This window comes from Macaca fascicularis, chromosome 8, assembly GCF_037993035.2.
Source record: "Macaca fascicularis isolate 582-1 chromosome 8, T2T-MFA8v1.1".
NCBI classification, from domain to species: Eukaryota; Metazoa; Chordata; class Mammalia; order Primates; family Cercopithecidae; genus Macaca; species Macaca fascicularis.
The window spans coordinates 3,949,462-3,973,328 of NC_088382.1; the positions used below are offsets into that span (position 1 = coordinate 3,949,462).

Consider the following 23,867-nt stretch of genomic DNA (forward strand, 5'->3'; position numbering starts at 1 on the left):
TCGTTTTGTTTTTAGACGGAGTCTCGCACTGTCACCCAAGCTGGAGTGCAGTGGTGTGATCTCAGCCCACTGCAACATCCGCCTCCCGGGTTCAAGCGATTCTCCTGCCTCAGCCTCCCGCATAGCCGTGACTATAGGTGTGCGTAACCACGCCTGGCTAATTTTTGTCCTTTTAGTAGAGATGGGGTTTCACCATGTTGGCCAGGCTGGTCTTGAATTCCTAACCTCAAGTGATTCACCCACCTCAGCCTCTCAATGTGCTAAGATTACAGGTGTGAGCCACTGAGCCCGACTGTGTTTTAGAAGAAAGCAATCCATCCAGCCTGGAGTTAGAGAAAAAACTGTCCTGGCTCCAGAGCTGCATCTGCAAACATGCAGCTTTACGGTTGCAAACATTAACAAAACCCTGTCACAGAACACCAACTGGACAGCTGCATTCAAAAGTGTGAGAGGCAGAGATCAGGTTTGAACACCACCCAATTACTTCTTCTGAGCCTGGCTTCTGGCATTGAATGAAATGTAGTCTTATTTAACTATCTGACAAGCCCATTGTTACAAGAGGAAATTCTACTCATGTTTTTAGTTGAGAAACCCCGGGCTGTTGTTGAGGAAACAGAAGTGAAATAAGGAGTCTTTGCAGGAAAAGAAGCACAGTTGTCAGTGTGGATGGATGAAGTTAATAATAGAGACAACATAGGGGAAACATAAATAGATGCTTTTCTTTCTTGCTGAGTGAAAAAAAAATCCATATCTATAATATCAGAATAAATATCATTCCAGTAACATTGCACCAGCATCCCCCTATGGCATCTATGAAACACTCTCTGGGGATTGCCGTAGATGTCAACAACAGCCGTCAAATCAGAGTCAAACCAATTGGGAAAATTCTAGGTTAAACAAAATTAAACACCTTTCTTCTTTTCTAAAGGAGTGCCTTATCTTAATAAAACTTAATATGCAAAAGCTTATTTTAGAAAATAATGAAGAGAATTCAAAGGATGTAGACTTTTCCAGATTTATCTGTCTAGGAAGCTCTTTTTTCCTCCAGGAATCCAGGACAACTAGAGTTCTGTGGAACTAATTTTGAGAAACCCAGCATTGTAAGAATATAATAGGTACTAATTTTAAATGTGAAAAATATAAAAAACAAAACCCAGTCATTATTCCCATTTTAATTGCTAGCCATAACACTTATTTAAGACATCTGTAATTGTAGACATATTCCGCCACCATAGTTTTTGCTCATTGATCTGTGTTTAAACCTCATCTAAGAATTTTTTTAAAGACAATTGCTATATCTTTGTGTTTTCTATTCCAGGTATCAATCTCCAGTTCTTTCTATTTACCTAAATTTTAATATCCATAGTTTCCACCATTCTTTCGATATATTTTCATTGAACATCTACCATGTGTCACACTCTAAGTACCAAAGCAGCAGAAGTGAATAGCACAAAACCACAATATCATGGAGATAACCTGAAAGTTAAGAAAGAAAAAAGTAACCAAACCAAACATAAAGAAAACAAAAAAGTGTCACAATGCACCATGAAGAAAATAAATAAAATGACACGAGAGTCCTCGGGTAGGAAGAGTTGGAATTGGAGTGTGGCCACTTTTTCAATGATCCCCTTAACCTAAGCCCCTGATATTTAATGTAACATTCCAGGGGGGTTCAAACAGAAAGGGAGGGATGGGGGGCATTGCTTCAACCTAGCAAGCACTGTATTTCAGTGACTGCAGTACATAGCACATCATTGCTTAGTCGTGGAGGGCTCTGTGCTCCTATAAAATCTCTCTCTTTTCATGCATTTTTTCCTACATCCAACCAATATTCCTTTAGGTATAAGTAGCAAATTGTATTCTGTTTTGAGAAAAAAGCAATCAATAAGCCTAAATCCCCAAAGCACAAGCAACACAGGCAAAAATAGACAAATGAGATGACATCAAACTAAAACCTTTATGCACAGGAAAAGAAACAAGCAATAGAGTGAAGAGACACCCTACAGAATGGGAGAAAATACTGGAGAACAAAATATCTGGTAATGAGTTCATATCCACAAATACAAAGAACTCAAACAAGGAAATCACAAGAAAACAAATCATCCATGTAAAATACGGGCAAAGGACCTGAATAGACATTTCTTTAAAAAAGACGTAAAAATGGCCAACCGGTATATGGAAAGGTGTTCCGTGTCATTAATCATCAGGGAAATGCAAATTAAAACCACAGTGAGATATCAACTCACACCTTTTAAGATGGCTATTATAGAAAAGACAAAAGATAGTAAGTGTTGGTGAGGATGTGGAGAAAAGGAAACCCTTGTACATTGTTGTTAGAAATGTAAAATATGTAAATTAGCATATTCATTACAGAAAATACTATAGGGGGTCCTCAAAAAATTAAAAATAGAACTCCTACATGATCTAGAATTTCACTTCTGATCGTACATCTGAAGGAAATGAAATCAACACGTTGAAGAGATATCTGCACTCCCGTAGTCTGCAGCATTACTCGCAATAGCCAAGCCATGGAGTCAATGCAAGGGTCCAACACTGGACCGAGAAATGGATAAAGCAAATGTGGTGTGTGTGTGTGTGTGTATGTGTGTGTGTGTGTGTGTGGGTGCGCGCGCACGCGCGCGTGTGTGGGCGTACACAATGAAATATTATTCAGCCTTTTTTTTTAGAAAAGAGGAAATCTTGCCATTTGTGACAACACAGTTGATCCTGGGGGAAATTATGCAAAGGAAAATGAACCAGGCACAGAAAGACAAGTACTGCATGGTCTCATTTCTATGTGAAATCCGGAAAAATAGAACTCACAGTAGCAGAGTGTGGGTACCAGGGACTGGAGGAAGGAGAGGAAACAAATAATACAAAATTTCACTTAGGAGAAAAAAGCTCAGGAGATCTATCATACAGCATGGCGACTGTAGTTAATAACAGCATATTGTATACTTGAAAATTGCCTGGAGAGATGTTGAAAGTTGTCACCATGAAAAATGACAAATATGTGAACTAATGGGTATGTTAATTAGCTTGATTTGGCCATTTTACAATGTATTCATGTTTCAGACTGTCATGTACACCATAAATATCTATAGTTTTTGTCAATTTTAGAAAAGAAAATATCACCACTCTGACTAATTGATTTCATTTCTGGCAATATAATATATGTTTATCATCCAAAATATAGGAAATTTCTGGTCAGTGATATTCTTTGGAAGACATGAAAATGGCCAACAATAGGACTGTGCTTAATTAAGTTTTTTTGGATATATTTGAAAGAATGCAACGCTGCTTTATAAAAGGCAAATATAAAATATATGTAGCAATAAAGAAAAATAAAAAGGACATATGTAGAAATATAGAAAAGGAAAAAAGAATAATCCAAAATTGTATGTACTCAAAATAACAATGATCTCTCTATCCATATTGACATCTAAATATCAGGAAGATAGACACAACCCATTTTTGAGTGGTACTATCACAAGTAAATTTTTCTTTATATATTCAAATGATGATTGTTTTCCTGATTCTATTACTCTATAATTTAAAAGTTAAAATGAAAACATTTATGTTGCTTCTATTAGACTGTTCCTTCCTTCTCACTCATCGAGGTAGTCACGTGCACTCTCCAGGAACTGAACTCAGCTCTTACTCTTCTCAGATTTCCACCAGAGGAGAGTTTTGAAAGCCAATTCCAGTGGAGAGTGGAGGATTGCTCCCCGGCTTCCACGATCATCATCTGTTATCACAACCTAGTCCAGAAATCTCTGCACACATTTGTATTCAGTACATTGAGAGTACAGTGTAGAACTCACTCCATCATTACGATCATGAAACCTTTTCGCAGATTATCAGAAATAGCCATCAATAGAATATGGAAGCTTCTCTAATTTGAAAGCATTACAAATATTAACAGGAGCAACCTCCTCATGTGATTGCAGCCGCCAAACAGAGCCAATGCGGGTAAACACCATTCCAGCAGCACAGCCAAGGAGACGCCTCCACGTGAGAATCAATCAAGTTGAGGTTGAAACTAAATAAGACCCCAATTCTAATTTATTAATTCAATCTTTTGCTCTCGTTTTATCTAACACATGAATCAGTTCAATTTAAAAGCCATGTGTGTTTTCAACTTCAAATATATAATAAACGAAGTTTTCACTGATTTATGATTACTATGTTTGAAGTAACATATATCAGATATAACATAAGATCATCTAATTTGGTTTTCTGGAAAGAAGTCTCAGAGGAAAATTCTAGGAAAAAAAAGCTAGCAGTACCTTTCTATTGGCAAGTAACTTTAGTGCACTGTAGATTAATTACGTTGCACAATTTATACAACTGTTAGTAGTTGGTAACTGTAAGAAATACTGGAGAACTGATTTTGTGTGAGATCAAGATACATGGTACATTGACAATAAATACCGCACAGCAAAATTTAACTCAAACAGTTAAAGCAGCAAAATTTTGACTTTTAAATGAAATACAATAGGGAAACATACATTTTGCACTTCTTCAATGCTTAGCACTTCTGACATTGCTCCATGTTTGATTTCTAAAGACATTTTATTTATCACCATGTAATTAACTTTACCACAACATAAATACTCTTTCTAAGTCAGTAAACTATTTTCAAACATGCTTTAGTAGTAATACAAACAATTTCTAAATCTGGTTGTCATACAGCATAGCTATTTGTGAACTTATTCAACATTGGTATCACAACTATTTTTGAAAAATAATTTGAGGTGACTTGAAGATTAAACTAATGTTCAAAACAGGATACGGGTTGACTTAGCTGTGAGACTTAACTGTCCACTATTTACAGGAGATTACACTAATCTACTGACTGGCTAGGTAGGGGTCTCCTACCTCTCTTTTCAACACACACTGCTCAGCATCTACTGAATCTGCTGACGCAACCAATAGACAGATGAGAGATAGATGATAGATAGATAGATAGATAGATAGATAGATAGATAGATAGATGATAGATACACAGATAAATAGACAGATGATAAAGAGATGGATAGATAGATGAACAGATGGACAGATAACAGATGGATGGATAGATGATAGTTAGATAGATATATTAGATAGATAGATGATTGATAGATGAATAGATGGATAGATGATAGATGGATGGGGGAATAGATTGATTAGATAAATAGATGGATAGATACACAGATGCATAGATAGATGAATGGATGGAAAGATAGATGGATAGATGAAAGATGGATGGATAGATGATAGTTAAATATATTAGACAGATGGATAGATGATAGATGAATAGATGGACAGATGATAGAAAGATGGAGGATTAGACAGACAGATAAATAGACAGACAGATACATAGATGGATAGATATATGAATGGATAGGTAGGTAGATATCCATCTGGTTAGGTAGATAGATTGACAGATGACAGATAGATGGATAGAAATATAAATAGATGAATATATAGATACATGGATGGATAGATAGCTATGGAAAGACAGACACATCTTTCTGTGTTAAAAAATTCAATTCAAACAGTACACTTCAATATTCATAAATATAAAAGAAATAAATGTGTGTGTGCGTGTGTGTGTGTGTATATATATACACACACACATATACATGATTAGGTAACGAAGGTAGGCGTTTAAGCATTTTTGTATCTTCAGCAAAAAGAAAAAATACATTAGGTAAAATGTTTTTCAGTCTCAAGCAGCAGAAAACACAAAAATTTGAGGAAACCTTTTCTTCAATGTGAAGTTCAAGCCGGGATTTGCCACCTTTGTTCTGGGAAAATGGAGATGGATGGCACAGGGGGCAGTAGCTGCAGCCACACTTGATCAAAAGCTTAGAAATGTTGCTTGAAGAAAAGTATTTGCTTAAGAGGAACAAGGGCTGTGAGCTGGGGGAAGGGCGAATGCTGAAGGGTGTATGTGCGTGTTTACGTGTGTGTGCACATGTGCGCACATCTCTGTGTGTGCAAATCCATGTGTGTATATGTATGTGTGTGTATATGTATGTCTGTGTGTATGTATGTGTATGTGTGTGTATGTGAATGTGTGTGTATGTGCGTGTGTGTGCGTGTGTGAGTGGGTGTGTATGTGTGTCTGTGTGTGTGTGTCTGTGTGTGTATTTCAGGTGTACATCATGAAGTATGTGTAACAGAGATGGGATGGTACGTTCTCCTGGGTCCTCCTTCTCCACTATAAGAAATAAAACAAAGCCCCCAGTGTGGAATGGCTGAGTTGCCCCAACGGCAAAGGTGGTGGCCCACCCCTCCCCACACCGCTCCATCCCAAGGAGAAGTCGGAACTCTTGGCCTGTGCTTGGATATAGGCAGGGGTGGCTGGAAGCCCTGGCTGGGGGGTCCTGCCCAGTGAGAAGGAATGGAGCTGAGTCCTGCTTAAAGTGGTCTGGTTACCGCCAGAACTTACCACTGGAGCTGTGGTGATGAGCGTGACGGTGGCGCGGAGGCTAGGGAAGCCCAGTGTCGTGTTTCCCCACCATACCTAGGACCAAGACCCAAGCTGGGTGAGGAGACAGAACAAGACAGAAATCCTTGCACTGTGTCTGTGTGTCCAGGGGTAATGCAGGGCTCCTTCATTCCCAGCTGTGGCCTCATGGAGACACCCCTGTGTCTGCCAGTGCTTCACAGAGTCTGGAGAAGGCGGGAGGAGCTCGCAATGGAGAAGGTCAAGCCCTTGAGCCCCTGCCCAGGTGCCCCTGCCTCCAGGGCGGAGGCGTACGGAAGGTTATGACCAGGAGTGGGTGGCACAGGCAGGATGGAGGAGAGATGCCTGCTCTAGCCAAGGCCAAAATGCCCTCTCCACAGCCCGGACCCTTAACATCCTTGAGAGAGAGTGAAGGGATGTTCAGAGCTGACTTTAAACCTGCTTCACTGGGAAATCAGTAATTTTAACTCTTTTAAGAATGAATAAAGTTTTCTGACTCAGACAAAATGAGGATCTCACAAAAGAAATTACCAATCACAGTACAAATAAAATTACATTTTACACATCAGAATTTATAGACTTATTAATTTAATTTCACACACCCATTTTAACTTACTTTGCAAATAATATTGCTATTCTTATTATATGTGGGTCATTCTCCCATCTTTGCCATCTCTTTCTCCCTATCTCCCTCTCTCTTTCTCTATATTTTTCTTGCCCTGCCTTCCTCCATCTTACTTGATTTTCACATTAAAACATTGCTTTTTCCCAATACATAGAATCAGTTATCTGGAGAGTTTCCTGAGCAAGATGCTAAAAAGTTTCCTGGGAACTCTATTAGAAAGACGACGGTATTTTTCTAACTTTAGAACAACAGAGTGACATTTGATTCAAGAAAAGGAATGAGAGAAGAAAAACCAACCAGAACACCTCTAATATTCCTCAGCATCTTGAGCTCAGTCTCAGGCTGCAAGTCTGAGGCCACACACAAGTGTCCCCAGGGCCTCCTAGAGTGCCAGACACATCACAGACACTCAACAAACAGAAGTTGAGTGAATGAGCAAAGCAAAGCCACTTTCATATGTCAGTTTGCAGGTAAAATGAAACAGAGAAACAATGCAGCAACCAAATCCACCCCTTCATTCTTTGCTCTTCTCCATGGGCCTCCGCTATGCCGGACCTACAGGGGTTTGGCAATCATTTACAGCCATCCCCAAATGCACCAGACATAAGACGAGCCCTGGGCCATATTAATGAGCTGCTCCTGGTCAATGTATTAAGTAAATCTAAATTGCTATGGGACTATTAATAAAAAAAAGAACTGATTTTGCCTTTAGTAAAAAGAAAAGAATAACTTATGTTGGAAACTGAAATTTGGGTTGGGACTTGAGAGATTCATAGAATGTATTTTCTTTTTTTTTCCAAAATGAGTATATGTGTTCTAGATTTAAAAACCACCACAGCCAAACCCTGTTGGTAACAAAGCTGAGGTTTGTTCAGAGGATTGCACATAACTTGGTTTGTCCAGAACAGAGTTGTTCAAAGGTTATTTCCAATATCATGGATCTATCTCCTACCTTCCTGCTTTGATGTTGCACCCTGTCCTTCCCTAGTAGACACAATGACTTGGGTTTATACCCTCTCCCTCCACTTCACCTCCCTTGTCTCACTTCTGAGGCACATAACAGTTCCGTTATTGCTCCATCTCAGGTTTAGTCTGAGGATATTAACACAAAGCCTAGCAGCATGGAAGAGTGGGAGGCTTGGGAGAAGAGGCCACTCGGGAAGGCGTCAATCTGCGAGGGAACCGCTGTGTTTCATTCACCTTGAAATCTCCCACAGCCCCCAGCACTGTGCATGGAGCTTCTGATAGCCTTGCAGTCAATACCTGTGCCACTAATGAGAGCACAAACCAGGAGACAGAAGCAGGGATTCAGAACATCTCCTAGGTGTAGAAGAAGCCTCTGAGCTGGAGGGCTTTAGGAGGAAGACCACCACCCAGCCTCTGGGTGGAACCTCTCAGCATCCACGCGGCACACGCGCCCTTGGGAGCATTCGCCTCTATTTTAAATAAATGTTTCAGGTATCCTCCCTGGTTCTCCTACAAGGGAGCTTTTACACCACTCAGACAGGAACCTGGACACTTCACCCGACGGTCTCTGCTGACGGATGCCCCTTAGGGACACAATCCTAATAAAACCAGGAAGGCTGCGAAGACCAGGAAAGTTGCGAAGACCATTTGCAGGCAAGCCAGCCGCACGCCAGGGAGATGCTGTCCCATCGCACGCCTTGCTCGGCATTCTAGAAAATGCCATCATCCGAGAGACGAATGTGTGTCTGCTGTGGATATTGAAATGCCTTTTATTACCCTTTTGATTTTCACACATAATGTGTCATTTCTGGGTCATTTTTTCTTTTTATAGCGGCAATTTTTAGACTCATTTCTTCAAGCCTTAAGGCAATTTAGCACCACTAAAAATGCATCAGAGAGGAGATGGAGCTCTCTAGCCTAGGGAAAGAAAGGAAACTCATATTTTATGTGATTTTTAGATACTGTGTGTTAGCAATAGCCTAACAAAGATCCCTTAATGACAATCAAAATATAGGATGCTTCCAGGGTGTCAGCAACAGTAATACTCTTGCAAGGGGCTTGGAGTGATTGGCAATTTCCAGCTGTGACTAGCTCTCAGAAGCATGGCACTGACAATGAGGCATGAATTTTTGTGTGAGGGAATTTAATTTAAAATTTCCAAGTCTGTTATAAGTTCATGGAAACCTGCCATTTACTAAACAAGAGTACTTCGTCATGTGAAGTACAAAAATTAAATCCTCATGTTCACCCACCCGTCTATACGAAGGCAGAAGCTATGTGCACACTGTGGGAACCTGGAAGAGGGTTTGGATGCAGCCGGGACTGAGGGGAATTATGGCTTGGGAAGGAGCTTTGCCCGCAAGCCCCTCTCCCATCTTCTCTTTTGTGTCTCCGTGAGATCCAAGGTGAAAGCCCCTTTGCCTCCTTCGTGACAAGTTATCAGGGCTTTAAGGACAGCAACGTCAGTGCCTGTTTTCCACGTGCGCTTAGGAAGCCGGAGGAGACTCTTCAAACTCTAGACCAAAAGGTGTTTTGTGTATCATGCTCTTTGCTCTGTAGCTTAAGTGAGGAAACAGTGAGGAGTGTTGGAGGCAGAGAGATGGGAGGAGAAGCAAGCAGAGCCCCGGCAGCCTGCACCACTGTCCAGCTCACGCCTTCATCATGCACGTGCCCAACACAATAGCAGCAGACATGAGTTTGTTTTATTTTATGAACATGCCCAGGCAGTGGCTGCAGCTAACCAGGTAGAGCGTGCAGGGAAGTGACATAAATTACTAACCACTCAGGTCAGGGCAGGTATGTGGGGCTTCCATGTTGAGTCAGCAATGGAGGTGCCTCGATCCCAAATTACAGATGAGAATAAGAGACTCAGAGGGCCCTCTGCTCAGCATCATAGGATGCTGGATTCAAACGGGCTTTATTTTTTTGTAACTTTGAAACTTATCACTTAAATCGGTGGTTGATCAGTAAATAATCCGAAATACACAGAGACTGTTCAGCAAATATTTCCTCCTGGGCTTATATCTACACTAGGCAAAGCTTTGCAATTTTTTGATTTATCCTTCACATCTGGTTGCTTGTAATTGACCAGAAACCACAGTATCCAGGCTTAACGAGCACCACCCGGAGCAAGAGCCAGGAGGGTGGGCAGGAGAAGAAAACACTGCTGTAATTCAGTGCACACTCAAACACACACGCTCGCATACACAGGCACATGTGCATACCGGTCATCACATGAGATCCAGAAGCACGTTTACAGGACGCTAAAAGACGTGAACATACTTGCCCCCTAGAGAAGTCAGCCCAGCGCAAGCGCTCAGCAAACAGGACTGTTTCCAAGTGCCCCTCTCAGCAGCACACCTTCTGCCTGCCTTTCTTGGTGCAATGGCTCACTCGGTTTTGGGGGCTATGAATCCAGAACCCAGGTGCTGATGCCACCCAGCGCCAGGAGGCCTGCAAGATATCCGCTGATAAAACAGCCACCTCACCCAAACACTGGCTGCACTGAGCCTGCTGAGGCTCCGGCTTTTGCAGCAGACATGTGGGATGCCCAAAATGAGGGGAAGGCAATGCCCCAGGGGTCACACTTTGAGAGGCGGACACAGGGGCTGAGAGGGCTCATGGTAAACATCAGGCCACAGGGGTACACCCAGGCTGTCTAGAGGCACCGGTGAGACAGACCGACTCCCTGGGCTGATTCTGAAGCTGAGCACAGCTTCCCAGCCCATTTGGCATCTCTGTCAGGTTCCAATTTCTCTCACTCTCACTTCACCAGAATTAAACTGCCCCTAAAGCCTTTGTCTTAAGCTGATTTCTAGGGAATCCCAAATAAAGTAGGGAACTATGATCAGGTGATCAACTTTCAATGCAAGCCCTAAGACCTAGAGACGTTATCTTCACAAGGTCACCAGGCTACTAAATAGTTGTAAATAAAATGCAGCTGAGATAAAACGTGAGTCACATGTTTTACTCACCACAATGCAAGGTACTGAGGCCAAGAATTGTTATTTCCCTACCATACTTCTTACAACTCTAAACACAATTCTTAAAATGTCTTTGTCCAGCACATATACACCATGGAATACTATGCAGCCATAAAAAAGGATGAGTTCATGTGCTTTGCAGGGACATGGATGAAACTGGAAGCCATCATTCTCAGCAAAGCAACACAAGAAGATAAAACCAAACATCGCATGTTCTCACTCATAAGTGGGAGTTGAACAATGAGAATACATGGACACAGGGAGGGTAACATCACACACCAGGGCCTGTCAGGGGGTTGGGGGCTAGGAGAGGGATAGCATTAGGAGAAATACCTAATGTAAATGATGAGTTGATGGGTGCAGCACACCAACATGACACCTGTATACATATGTAACAAACCTGCACGTTGTGCACATGTACCCCAGAACTTAAAATATATTTAAAAAGTACATTAAAAATTTTTCTTTGTATATCTCCTATCATTTTCCCTACTTCAGCCCAATAAAATACTTTCTTCTTAATATAGTTTGTTTTTCCCTACCTTATATTAATCTTGTGTCATTCCTAGAAATAAAATCATGTATTTCCTAATACATTTAACAAAGTAAATAGGACCAAGCCAATCTGAGAAAAGGGATCCTGTGAATATCAGAAAAGAGAGCGTCTAGGGAAGCTGATGCTAAAATTATAGTGTGCTGTGTAGATGCATGAAATCCAGCTGTAAACATCCCCAAAACAACAGACCTTCCCGGCTTCCTCACATCTAATTTCCTCTACGTAGTTTTGCATTTGATGGCTGGTGTGTTTGCTTTAACTTCTTGTCATTTAGATCCAGCCCTTAATGCTCACGTCAGTCTCTAGGAGAGAGGCAGGGACAGATTTTCCCTCATCATTTTTAGACACGCTCTTCCTCCTTCTGGGACCGACCGCCCCCCGGGCTCAAGTGACGAGATCCTTTCCTTCCCATCCTCCAAGCCCTGGCTGCAACGTGTCCCCTGAGCCTTCCTCAACGCTCTGTCTACAACAGAGGAGGCCTTTTCTGTTGTTCCGTCTTTTATGTGTCCTTATCCCAAGAGCTCAGCACAGTTCCTGAGGGCTTGCTCGTTTTGTTAAGGAAATGAAAGAACTAATCAGCAGATGAAGGGTTGCCTTGGATGCTAAACCTCACTAGAAATGACCCAGGTAGTGATTTGTGATTTTTCTTCCCCTTCTTTTGAGAACAGCAGATACAAAGCAAAGTAAAGCTGAAATTGGGGCAGGTGTGGTGACTCTCACCTGTAGTCCCAGTACTTGGGGAAGCCGAGGTGGGTGGAGCACAAGATCAGAAGTTCGAGACCAGCCTGACCAACATATATCTACAACCCCATATCTACTAAAAATACAAAAATTAACTGGATGTGGTAGAGTGCACATGTAATCCCAGCTACTCAGGAGGCTGAGGCAGGAGAATCACTTGAACTTGGGAAGTAGAGGTTGCAGTGAGCTGAGCTTGGTCCATTGCACTCCAGCCTGGGTGATAGAGCAAGACTCTGTCTCAAAAATAAAAAAAAAAAAAGCTGACATTGGATTGCAATTGCTTACTGCTGTGTGTGTGTCAGTGTGTGTGTCAGTGTGGTGTGTGAGTGTGTGTGTGAATGTGTGTGAATGTGAGTGTGTGACTGTGTGTGTGTGTGCGAGTGTGTGGGTGTGTGCGTGCATGGGTGTGCATCTGAGTGCGTGCGGGTGTGTGTGAATGTGTGTGCGTGAATGTGTGTGTGTGTGCACGTGCACACAGGTGAGAGTGTGTGTGTGCAGGGGTGCAGGTGTGTGTGCACGGGTGTGCATCTTCGTGTGCACAGTTGTGTGTGGGGGGTGTGTGTGCATGCACGTGCACAGGTGTGCATGTGTGGGTGTGAGTGTGTGCACACGCAAGTGTGTGCAGATGTGTGTGTATGTGTGTGCACATGGGTGTGTGAGCGTGCATGTGTGGTGTGTGTGTGTATGCATGCACACGCGCGTGTGTGTGCGTGTGCTGGTGTGTGTGCACACGGGTGTGCATGAGTGTGCACGCACGGTGTCTGTGCATGTGTGCGGACGAGTGTACGTGTCTGCGGGTGTGTGGGTGTGTGCGTGTGTGTGCACGGGTGTTTGTGCGTGTGTGTGTGTGCATGTGTGTAAGAGTGTGTGTGTGTGATGGAGGACACTGTACCTATTTAAAGGTCGTAAATGATAAACATAGTGAAATGATTACTCCTTTGTATGTGCCTGTGCTGAGTATACCTAAGATCTACCCTCTGAGCAAATTCCAGGATGCAACATAGCGTTACTAATCCCACCTCAGCATTAGTAACCCCAACACAGCATTATTAACCCCAACCCAGCATTGTTAACCACAACACCGCATTGTTAATTAACCACAGCCTCATGCCATACATCAGATCCCTAGGTTTATTCATCCTATGTAACTGCAGCTTTACACCTTTAACCATATCTCCGTTTTCCTGTATCTGTTGCATGCCCAGATTGGTGCCAACCTCTACCTTGTGCTCCTCTCTTCTTTCACCAGGTGGTCCTTCCCGCTTGGCACAGGCAACTCCCACTTCTTTCCTCCTGTCTTTCATCAAAATCTGCTGGGAGCAACAGATCTGACAAACTCTTTCATACGAAAGAAGGTATGATGGAGTGAGATGGTTGACCACCTTCCCCTTCCAGAGGTAGCTACATTTCAGCACAGCAGGACGTCTCAAAGCAAGAGTGTTGTCTCTACAATTCGTATTCATGGCAAGCTCCTGGAAGCATCATTGTGAGGGCAGGAAAGGTGGACCACCATAGGGGGCATCTCCTCAGCTTATCACTAAGGGTAGAGCTGGTTCTGAATGCTTGCTGAACACTTAACAAAAGTTTAGCAGGTAAAGAGAGTGAGGAATTAATTTAACACACACACACATAACTGCAGGTGGCATCAGCAAGCTGAAAACTGACAGGTCATCACTTCCCAAATCTTTCCAGGTATCTGCCTTTCTCTTTTTCTCCTTTTCCTCCCCATAGTATAAAAGGGAAGTGCAGGTTAAATTCCTCATAACATTTAGAATTTGGTGCCAAAGGGCATTTAATGCTGTTGAAGGGTGGAGTGGGTGGATTTATTACCTTTAGATCCTAGTTAAATTGAGAAACCGTCTAACTAGCTACTCTACTTCCCCTAGAATATGAAAATAGAAACTTAAGGGGTCTCTAAACCGCAGTTCTCAGCAAGGGTCAAGTGTATCCGAATCCCCCAGGGTTGACTGGAGAAGGGACCTCTTCAAATTGTCACAGGCTACCCCCCAGGGACTATGAAATGTCATCCTGGGGATAGGGTGCTCCCATCTACTCACCCAGCTTGCCACTATATTCTTTACGATGCCAAGCAAGTATTATTGCTGATGGCAGTGGAAAACCACTGGTGACCCGAGATGATAAGAGACAGAAAACCATTGCTCTGGTCTAAAGCGAAAGTCTGCAGGGGCAGTCATCTTACTGAGGGATCCACAGCACCCACCTCTATTCCTACTCTATCACAGGATTCAATCATAAATAGCAGTCATTTTTCTCCCATGAATGTTTTGCAATATTCGTGTACATGGTATGCAATATCTCAAAAACAATATTTTACTAATTAAATGATTTCAATACAGTAAAGAAAAAAATGGTTTTGCTATCTGATTGAAAATGTGGATTGAGAGGAAGGAATTCATTGCGATGCCAAGAAATGTAAAGAACTATTTCAGGGGGTTTCTGCACTGATCTCTACGTGCACAAATCAGCTGTGATTGGACATTCTTCATTTATCCCCCCTGATCTCGTGGCAGCAAGTTTGATACCAGGTCATACATGCTAGAAAGCTCCACGACTCCTGTATATCACTGCTAGATGTAGGTTTGCCTCTGCTTTCTGAGATCCACCAGCATTGCATCACGGTGTCTGTGGGATTCCTGTTCATGGGAGCTGCTCATTGGCCTTGCATCTTTATAATTTTTCCCAGAACATTATTTGATGGAGGCCAAGGTTTGGTAGTATTTTTGCTGTGGGGAAACAAATCAGCTGCCCGTATTCTTCCAGCTTCTGCAGACATATATAGGAGCTGTAGAAGACAGCAGATACCGAAAGTGTTTTCCAATGATGAGGTTTCCATACACCTTATCAGACGACATTTATGCTATCAAACAGGTTTTCAAAAGCAAGCCCATCTGTGTTTAGTCACCTATCTCTAATCTCATATCATGGATGACAAACACCAGGTAGGCCAATGGTTACCAACCTCGCTTGCACATCAGAATCACAGGAGGCGCTTAGAAAAGTCCTAACGCTGAATTACCTATACTAGTCACCGTAATCTACTTTAGAATAAGATTCTGCAAAATTTCCATGGCTCTGTTCAGGGGTGTCAACAAACTTTAAGACTAAAGGAAGCCTGTGAAATCATCAGTAATATGCAGAAGACTTACCAACTATAGGAACAATATTAAAGCAGTGAGCATTGAATAACAATCAGTGCATTGATTTGGGGGCCGTTCTCCCTGCTCCCTGATTTTTCCAATTCATTTGAAAACTCTTCAGAATCTTAGGTGATTCATTTTGTTTCCCTCTATGTCTTCACCAGAAATGTGTTGAAGGAAAGGAGAGAGTTAGTGTTCACAGATCTGCCCTAGAGAGAGAGGGTGTTACAGGACATTCTGTCTATAGTGATCACGTTCACAGGGACAGGAAGTACAATGGTGGTTGCCAGGAGATGTGGGTCGGGGAGGATGGGAAGTTACAGCTTTATGGGTACGGAGTTTCAGTTTTGCAGGATGAAAATAATTCTGGAGATGGATGGTGGTCACGGTTGTATGACCATGTGCATGTGTTAATACCATTGAACTGTACACTTAAAATGGTCAGGATGCTAAATTTTATATTATGTGTATTTTATCACAATTAAACATTCTCTTTAAAAATCCTTATGCCTGGTCCGTCTTCCTGACCTATTAAACCAGAACCTTCGGGGTAACTGGAGTGTGTTTAATGGCACAACCCCAGGAAAACCAGATCACTTTCTCTCTCTAGGGAAGATCAGTGAACACTAACTCTCTTCTTCCCTTCAACAAATTTCTGGGAGAGGCATAGAGGAAAACAAAATAAATCACCTGAGATTCTGAAGCATTTTTAAAGGAATTAGAAAAATTAGGGAGCAGGGAGAATGGCCCCCAAATCAATGCACTGGTTGGTTATTGAACATTCACTGCTTTCATATTGTTCCTAAACTCTTTTGCATATCACTGATGATTATCTCACAGGCTTCCCTTAGCCTCAAAAGTTGTTGACACGCCTGAACAGAGCCATGAATTTTTTGCAGACTCTTATTCTAGAGTAGAATATGGCAAACACATGACTAGGAGGCACAGAGTGTTTTATCTCTAATATATGGAAGAAATAATCACATCTCCTATTTCAACCCATTCTTTTACAGATGAAGAATTTTTTAAAAAACATACAGAAAAAGTATTACAGAAGGTCATTTTGAAGACCTTTAGATTCAAATAGTCCCCAAGATGTCATATCTGATGATCATGACCAAGTGGGCTTTTTGTTGATAATTCATCAACTATTTTTTTTTTGCATTGTGAAGCTAATAAATTAATATAGGCTTAAGTAACAATCACCTATTTTCTCAGAAGACTATTTAAATGGATATTTTATTGTGATGAAAAAATTAGTTTTCTACTGCAGATATTGAAAAGACCATGGAAGAGAGAGAGGACATTCCACCAGCCCCATTTGGTGACTTGTTTATCAGAAGCAGGTTTAGCCACATAAATATTATCTGAAACATTCACGGTGTTCATTTTTCAAAGTGACCTAAAGGCTTCAAGAAGTGTCAATGGGATGTTATGGGTTGTGGAATTTCTCAAGTAGTTCTTAAAAATGCAGCTGATGCCCTTTGAAAGAGCAGTAATCATTGGCAAATATTTTTCCTAGTCTAGTTCAGTTTCCTAGTAACCATGAATCCTCCTCCAAAAGCTACAGGCATAGGAATATGTTAGGTTCCTTAAATTTTTTTTCAGTTGTAAAAACACTTTGAACCATGGCAGGGGACTTAAGTGCTGCAGACTCAAATGCAGCATGTCAGGAAAGGCCTGGGAGCCAAAGCCTGCTTTTTTTATATGACAAACCTGGACTGAGTGCTCCATCCCACTTTGTCCTCCTGCACCTTACTGTTTTCTCCCCACTTTGTCCTCCTCCACCTTACTGTTTTCTCCACTAGGCAAGAGAGTAAAAATCACTTACAGAAACGAACACTGGTTCAAGAAATAAGATCATGCTTGAGTTTCAAAAAATAAAAGATAGTTCTTTGTCTTCCACCTAGGGACATGGAGTGGAAAGGGATTATGTCACAAAAGGGGGAATTTTTTTTCAACAAGAAACCAAGCTTGAATGTTTTTAAAATTCCCTCTTGTATTCATTATAGTTTCCGAATTCTCTCAAAAAAAAAAAACCTCTGATATATGGGCTTGTTTCTAACTTTACAAACGCTTCTTCTATTAGTAAATTTTTTAGTTGATGGGAAAAAGGAATAACAATCATAATCCAATGATGTCCATATTTTCCATTTTTTCTTCTAGTTGTACATAAATGATCTAGCAAATGGTCAGAGCTTAGTGCTTAATACAGTATATGTTGCAAAGAAACAGCAGCTTTTTCATTGGGAATAATTATATTCTTACAAGTTTACCTGTAAATCAAAATTCCGCATATTGAATCAGTATTTATCGTTGCCTTAAAACCTGTAAATGTAAATGCATTCCTGATATAAAAGTAAAATTAAATGACTTAGTAAATAATGGCCGAAGGCTTTCTTTGAGGCAAGCTCTATACTGAACACTGGAAACGTGATAGTGAATAAAACAAAGTTCTTCTCTTTATGGGGCTTAGAGTCTTGTGATGAGATAGAAAATATGTAGACATGAACTATGCTCAGTCAAGTAAGATTGCAAGCATAGACATGCATAGAATTTCTGGCTGGTCAGTGCTAGAAAGTGAAATGAAAGGACAGAGGGAGGCAGGCTGCAGGGATGAAAGGTCCATTTCATATAGTGTGGCCTGGAGGTAGCACAGAACAGGTACCTCAGGGGGTGATGCTCCGAATTCTAAGATCTGGCTTTTCAATGCTCAATATATAATAGATCTCTTAGCATTGCTGAGAAGGCAGAAGATGTCAACATATCATGGAAAACACGAGAAGGATCATAAAAATGAAGATGTGCTAAAGAGGAGAGCCAGTATCACATGGGATACCAACCGAGAGATCAGTGCATGCATCTGCTCTAACTTTATAAGTATGTGAAGTTTATAAAGTATATAAGTGATGAAAAATAAAATAGTAAGCAAGAAAAAGAATCAAAGAAGCCAAAAAGCAAGTGGACATACAGGAAGAGAATAGCTAGAGGTCCCTAGACATCTCTCCACTCTACTCTCCATCAGGAGAGGAACATAACATCAGTGCCCTTGGACACACGGGCATAACCTGAGTGTGCAGCTTTATTGCTTGTGGTATCCAAGGGCATCAATGTGATAGCATTTATCTCTTGATGAAGAGAATAGTGAGAGTTATCTAGGGGGCTCCAGCTACCTCCATGCTGTGTGTTCACCCGCTTTTGGGCTTGATTCTTTTCACAATAAAACTTATAATGTGCCTGTGGTTTCTCTCATTTCTTCATCATTTAAAAAATGATTCAATAACACAACTTAATAGAAAGCTTTATTTATTTTTATTTTTTTGAGAAGGAGTCTCGCCCTCTCACCCAGGCTGGAGTGCAGTGGTGCGATCTCAGTTCACTGCAACCTCCGCCTCTAAGGGTCAAGAGATTCTTCTGCCTCAGTCTCCCGAGTAGCTGGGACTACAGGTGCATGCCACCATGCCTGGCTAATTTTTGTATTTTCAGTATAAACAGGGTTTCCCTATTTTGGCCAGGCTGGTGTCGAACTCCTGACCTTGTGATCCACCCGCCTTGGCCTCCCAAAGTGCTGGGATTACCGGCGTGAGCCACCGCACCCAGCCGAAAGCAATTCTTACTGAAAAGAACACCAGATTTACTCCCTGGTCTCTACACAATCTATAAGTACAATTCTTTACATTTTCATATAACAAGAGACAGGTGCCTCTGCTCTCACTGGAGTTGACCTACAATGGAGAAATAATAAAACCATTGCAGCAATACTGTAATAACTATAAATAAAATTATCAATATGCTACAAGGAATGAAGATAACTAAATGTGGAAACTAGAAATGAGTAGTTGTTTATCAAAACACACGGGCTATGGATTTGTCTCTGCTTCTTATTGACTATGTGATTTTTTTCCCTTAATGTACTCCAGTTTCTCCTTCCATTTGATGACACATAATTCATAAAGCATATTTCAAAACAGAATGAAAAATAAACATGGGATCCTTGAGGTTAAAATATGCTAAGACAAAGAGCAGATGTTATTAGCATGAATAGTAACATGCACACATCAAATACATAAATTAACTATTCAGTTTTTAAGTCATAAATATCACTCAACCCCCAAATTCCCTTTAGAGCCTATGTTACAACTCTATTTTTAATTGTTAATCTATTCTCTGATGAGCAGTGGTTAACTTAATTGGTTTAGTAGACTATTAATGAGGTGATGTCAAAATATCCCTAGAGACTGGCTTGTTAGCCTCAATTTAATCCATTCAACAGAGAAGCCTTCTACCTTGTGTTGGGTCCGGTCATATAAAATAAAATCAATAAGGCCTCTCCCCTTTCCTTCAAAACTGCATGACTGTAATGAGAAACCCAAAGATGCTGGGAAATGTTGAAATCGTGAGATGACATCAAGTTGGGAGTAAAGAGCCCCTCGTTCTGCAGAGAGAAGCCAACCCTGTGGGTGGGAGAGGACAGAGATGGGCCAAGGTGAAGTCACTTGTCTTTTAAGGACACGATGCAATCCGAGAAATGCATCGTTAGGCAATTTACTGGTTGTGCGAACATCATAGAGTGCCCTTACACACCCAGATGGTGTAGCCTGATATACCTGGGCTTAATGGTACAGCCTAGGGCTCCCAGACTATGAACCCAAACGGCATGTTACTGTAATGAATATTTTAGGCAATTGTAACACAGTGGTAAGTGTTTGTATATCTAAATATATCTAAACATAGAAAAGGAGCAGAAAAAATACAGTATGAAAGACAGAAAATGTCTCATTCATATACGGTACTCCCTATGAATGGAACTGGCAGGGTGGGAGTTGCTCTGCGTCAGTCAGTGAGTAAGTGGTGAGTGAATGTGAGGGCCTAGGACATGTCTGTACACTCCTGTAGACCTTAGAAACACTGTATTCTTGGGCCACAATAAATTTAGTTTTTCTTTTTTCAATAATAAATTAACCTTAACTTACTGAAACATTTTTACTTTGTTACAATTTTTTTTTTTTTTGAGATGGAGTCTCACTGTCTCCAGGCTGCAGTGCTGCAGTGCAGTGGCGTAATCTCAGCTCACTGCAACCTCCACCTCCTGGGTTCAAGCGATTCTCCTGTCTCAGCCTCCCAAGTAGCTAGGACTATAGGTGCATGCCACCACACCCAGCTAATTTTTTGTTGTTGTTCTGTTTTTCGTTTTTTTTTTTTTTTTTTTTTTTGTGGAGAGGGAGTCTCACTCTGTCACCTAGACTGGAGTGCAGTGGCGCGATCTCAGCTCACTGCAAGCTCCGCCTCCCGGGTTCATGCCATTCTTCTGCCTCAGCCTCCTGAGTAGCTAGGACTACAGGTGCCGCCACCACACCCAGCTAACTTTTGTATTTTTAGTAGAGACGGGGTTTCACCGTGTTGGCCAGGATGGTCTCGATCTCTTGACTACGTGATCCACCCACCTCAGCCTCTCAAAGTGCTGGTATTACAGGTGTGAGCCACCATGCCTGGCCTACTGTGCTACATGTTTTAACTTGTGACTCTTTTGTAGTAATACTCAGTTTAAGACACAAGCACATAGTGCAGCTGTACAAATGTGATTTTCCTTCATATTTTTATCTCATAAGCTTTTTTCTATTGTTCTTTTTACTTCTTAAACCTTTTTGTTATAAACTAAGACATGAACACATGCACTAGCCTAGGCCTGCACGGCATCAGCATCAATATCACTGTTTTCCACCTCCACATCTTGTCCCACTGGAAAGTCTTCAGGGGCAAGGACACGCATGAATGAACCTGTCATGTCCAATGATCACAATTCCTTCTTCTGGATACCACCTGAAGGACCTGCCGGGGGCTGTTTACAGTTAACTTTCATGTTTTTTATAAGCTGACGGAGTACACTCTAAAATAACAGTAGAAAGTATACCATTGTAAATGCATAAACTAGTAAGACAGTCATTAATTCTCATTATCAAGTATGTGCTAGTCTTTTCTGTGACTGGCAGCACAGTACATCTGCCTTACATCAGGATTGCCACAAACATGTGAGTACTGCTCTGTCCTGGGAGGGAGCAGGGCTAGAAGATCACCAGGCAATGGAAACCTTTCAGTTCCACTAAAATCTTAAGGGAAAACTATCATATATGCAGTCCATTGTTAGGCAGCGTATGACTGGATACTCTATTTACAGAAAGCACAAAAAATTATAGGGAGAACTATTCCGTCTCAGTCGGTTTTGCCTATTAAAGCCCCTCCTCTGTTTCTCCATTAACTGGTAACACTCCTTTGTGGAAAGACTCCCCACCGAGAAGAATCAGCGTGGGTGGTGCGGGTGGGGCAGAAAGGAGATGATACTTGAGGAAGAACATGACCAAGAAGTAAAGGAAGTGGCTGGATGCAGTGGCTCATGCCTATAATCTCAACACTTTGGGAGGCCAAGGCAGGTGGATCACCTGAGGTCAGGAGTTCAAGACCAGCCTGGACAACCTGGTAAAACCCCATCTCTACTAAAAATACAAAATAATTAGCCAGGCATGGTAGCATGTGCCTGTATTCTCAGCTACTCAGGAGGCTGAGGCAGGAGAATTGCTTGAACCCGGGATGTGAAGGTTGCAGTGAGCCAAGATCGTGTCACTGCACTCTAGTCTGGGTGACAGAGCGAGACTCTGTCTCAAAAAAAAAAAAAAAAAAAGTAAAGGAAGAAAGACAGGACACTGAAGGTGGGCAGGTGCCACCTGCAGAGGAGGCAGTGTCAGGACACATACTGCAGCTCATGCAGAATCAGGGATGTGGCCACATGGAGCTCTTTGTGGACAGTCGTCGAGGGGTCACATTGTGGAAGAAAAGATAAAAGGACATGAAAGGAGCTGAGAAGCTCAAGTTTCCAAGAATTCAGGGAGCTCCCTAAGTTCAGTTTCAGCATCTTTGAAATGTTCTTAAAAGGATAGAAGGATGTGAAATTATATATTTAAAAAATATGGCTGGGCACTGTGGCTCATGCCTGTAATCCCAGCACTTTGGGAGGCCAAGGTGGGCGGATCATGAGGTCAGGAGTTTGAGACGAGCCTGGCCAATATAGTGAAACCCCGTCTCTACTAAAAATGCAAAAAAAAATTAGCCAGGCATGGTAGTACACGCCTGTTATTCCAGCTACTCAGGAGGCTGAGGCAGGAGAATTGCTTGAATTGAGAGGTAGAGGTTGTAGTAAGCCAAGATCATGCCACTGTACTCTAGCCTGGGAGACAGAGCGAGACACCATCTCCAAAAAAAAAAAAAAAAAAAAAAAAAAAATTGTAATGTCCAGCAGTGTGCATCATGGCCAGTGCTAGTCTACATGGATCTGTGGTGCCAATTATAACATGAGACACCCCTCACAGTGATCAATTAAAGCGAGACTGTCCTTCTGTTCAGCATATGCAACGCATGCTAAGCTGCATGACTTGGAATGCTGAGCTCAAGGGCAAATTTCAACCATACCTTGACTCCTCATTGGCTACTGTGTGAAGTCCGCAAACTACACTCACCTTTCCAGTGGTCCTGCAGAGTGGGTGTAAAAACTTTTATTATAATTATCTGTGTTACAAACTATCAAGGTCAACAGGAGCTTTGAGATCAGTAGCATTCCAGCTTAAATTCCCAGCTCTGACTCTGACTAGATATAGCGTTCTGAATTTCAACACTTCTACTTATAAAAACGAGGAAAATTACACCTGCTTGGACATAGGCTACATATCCTGTTAGCACAGAAAGATAGATGAACAATAGATGCCAGTACACACCCATAAATTCTCAATCCCTGTCCGAGCTCCCTCCCTCAGATATTGGTATTTGAATACTTCCATCAATCTTACTCATAAATATTCAGTTGTAATGAATACACTTTGTCTTTTAGACAATGGTCTATGTTGAAAAATACTGTCAGAAAACTGTCCCCAAACTGACTTGAATTCAAATAAGCAAGCTTTGTATTTTATGCTTTATTTTCTTTAGGTATCTTATAGATAATGATAGAATTAATATTTAGATTGTCTATGGAAAAGGGATTTCTCAAGAAACCAGAATAATATTATAAATGAAACCAGAGGAGGAATATTTTACCAACCTAAAAAAGTGAACTCTTCTTAATAAAAACAACCCCAAGTTACATATTTACAAAGGCTACACTGCAAATGAGCTCATCTACTCATCTTGACCATGTTGGTTGTTAGTCTGGATTACATGATTAGTCATTAGTTTTGATTACAAGAATTTAGAAAATAAAACTGAATTACCTTTCATTAAAGAGGGTCTCAAAACACTATTAAAAAGTATCTTCCCTCTTTTTTTTTTTTTTGAGACAGAGTCTTGCTCTGTCCCCCAGGCTGGAGGGCAGTGGTGTGATCTCGGCTCCTGGGTT

General features: G+C 41.5%; 1 protein-coding gene across 2 annotated transcripts in view; it reads right to left on the reverse strand.

Moving 5' to 3' along the window:
• Positions 1-23,867, reverse strand: part of CSMD1 (CUB and Sushi multiple domains 1) — a 2,045,798-nt gene that overhangs the window by 626,529 nt on the left and 1,395,402 nt on the right. The window lies entirely within an intron of this gene.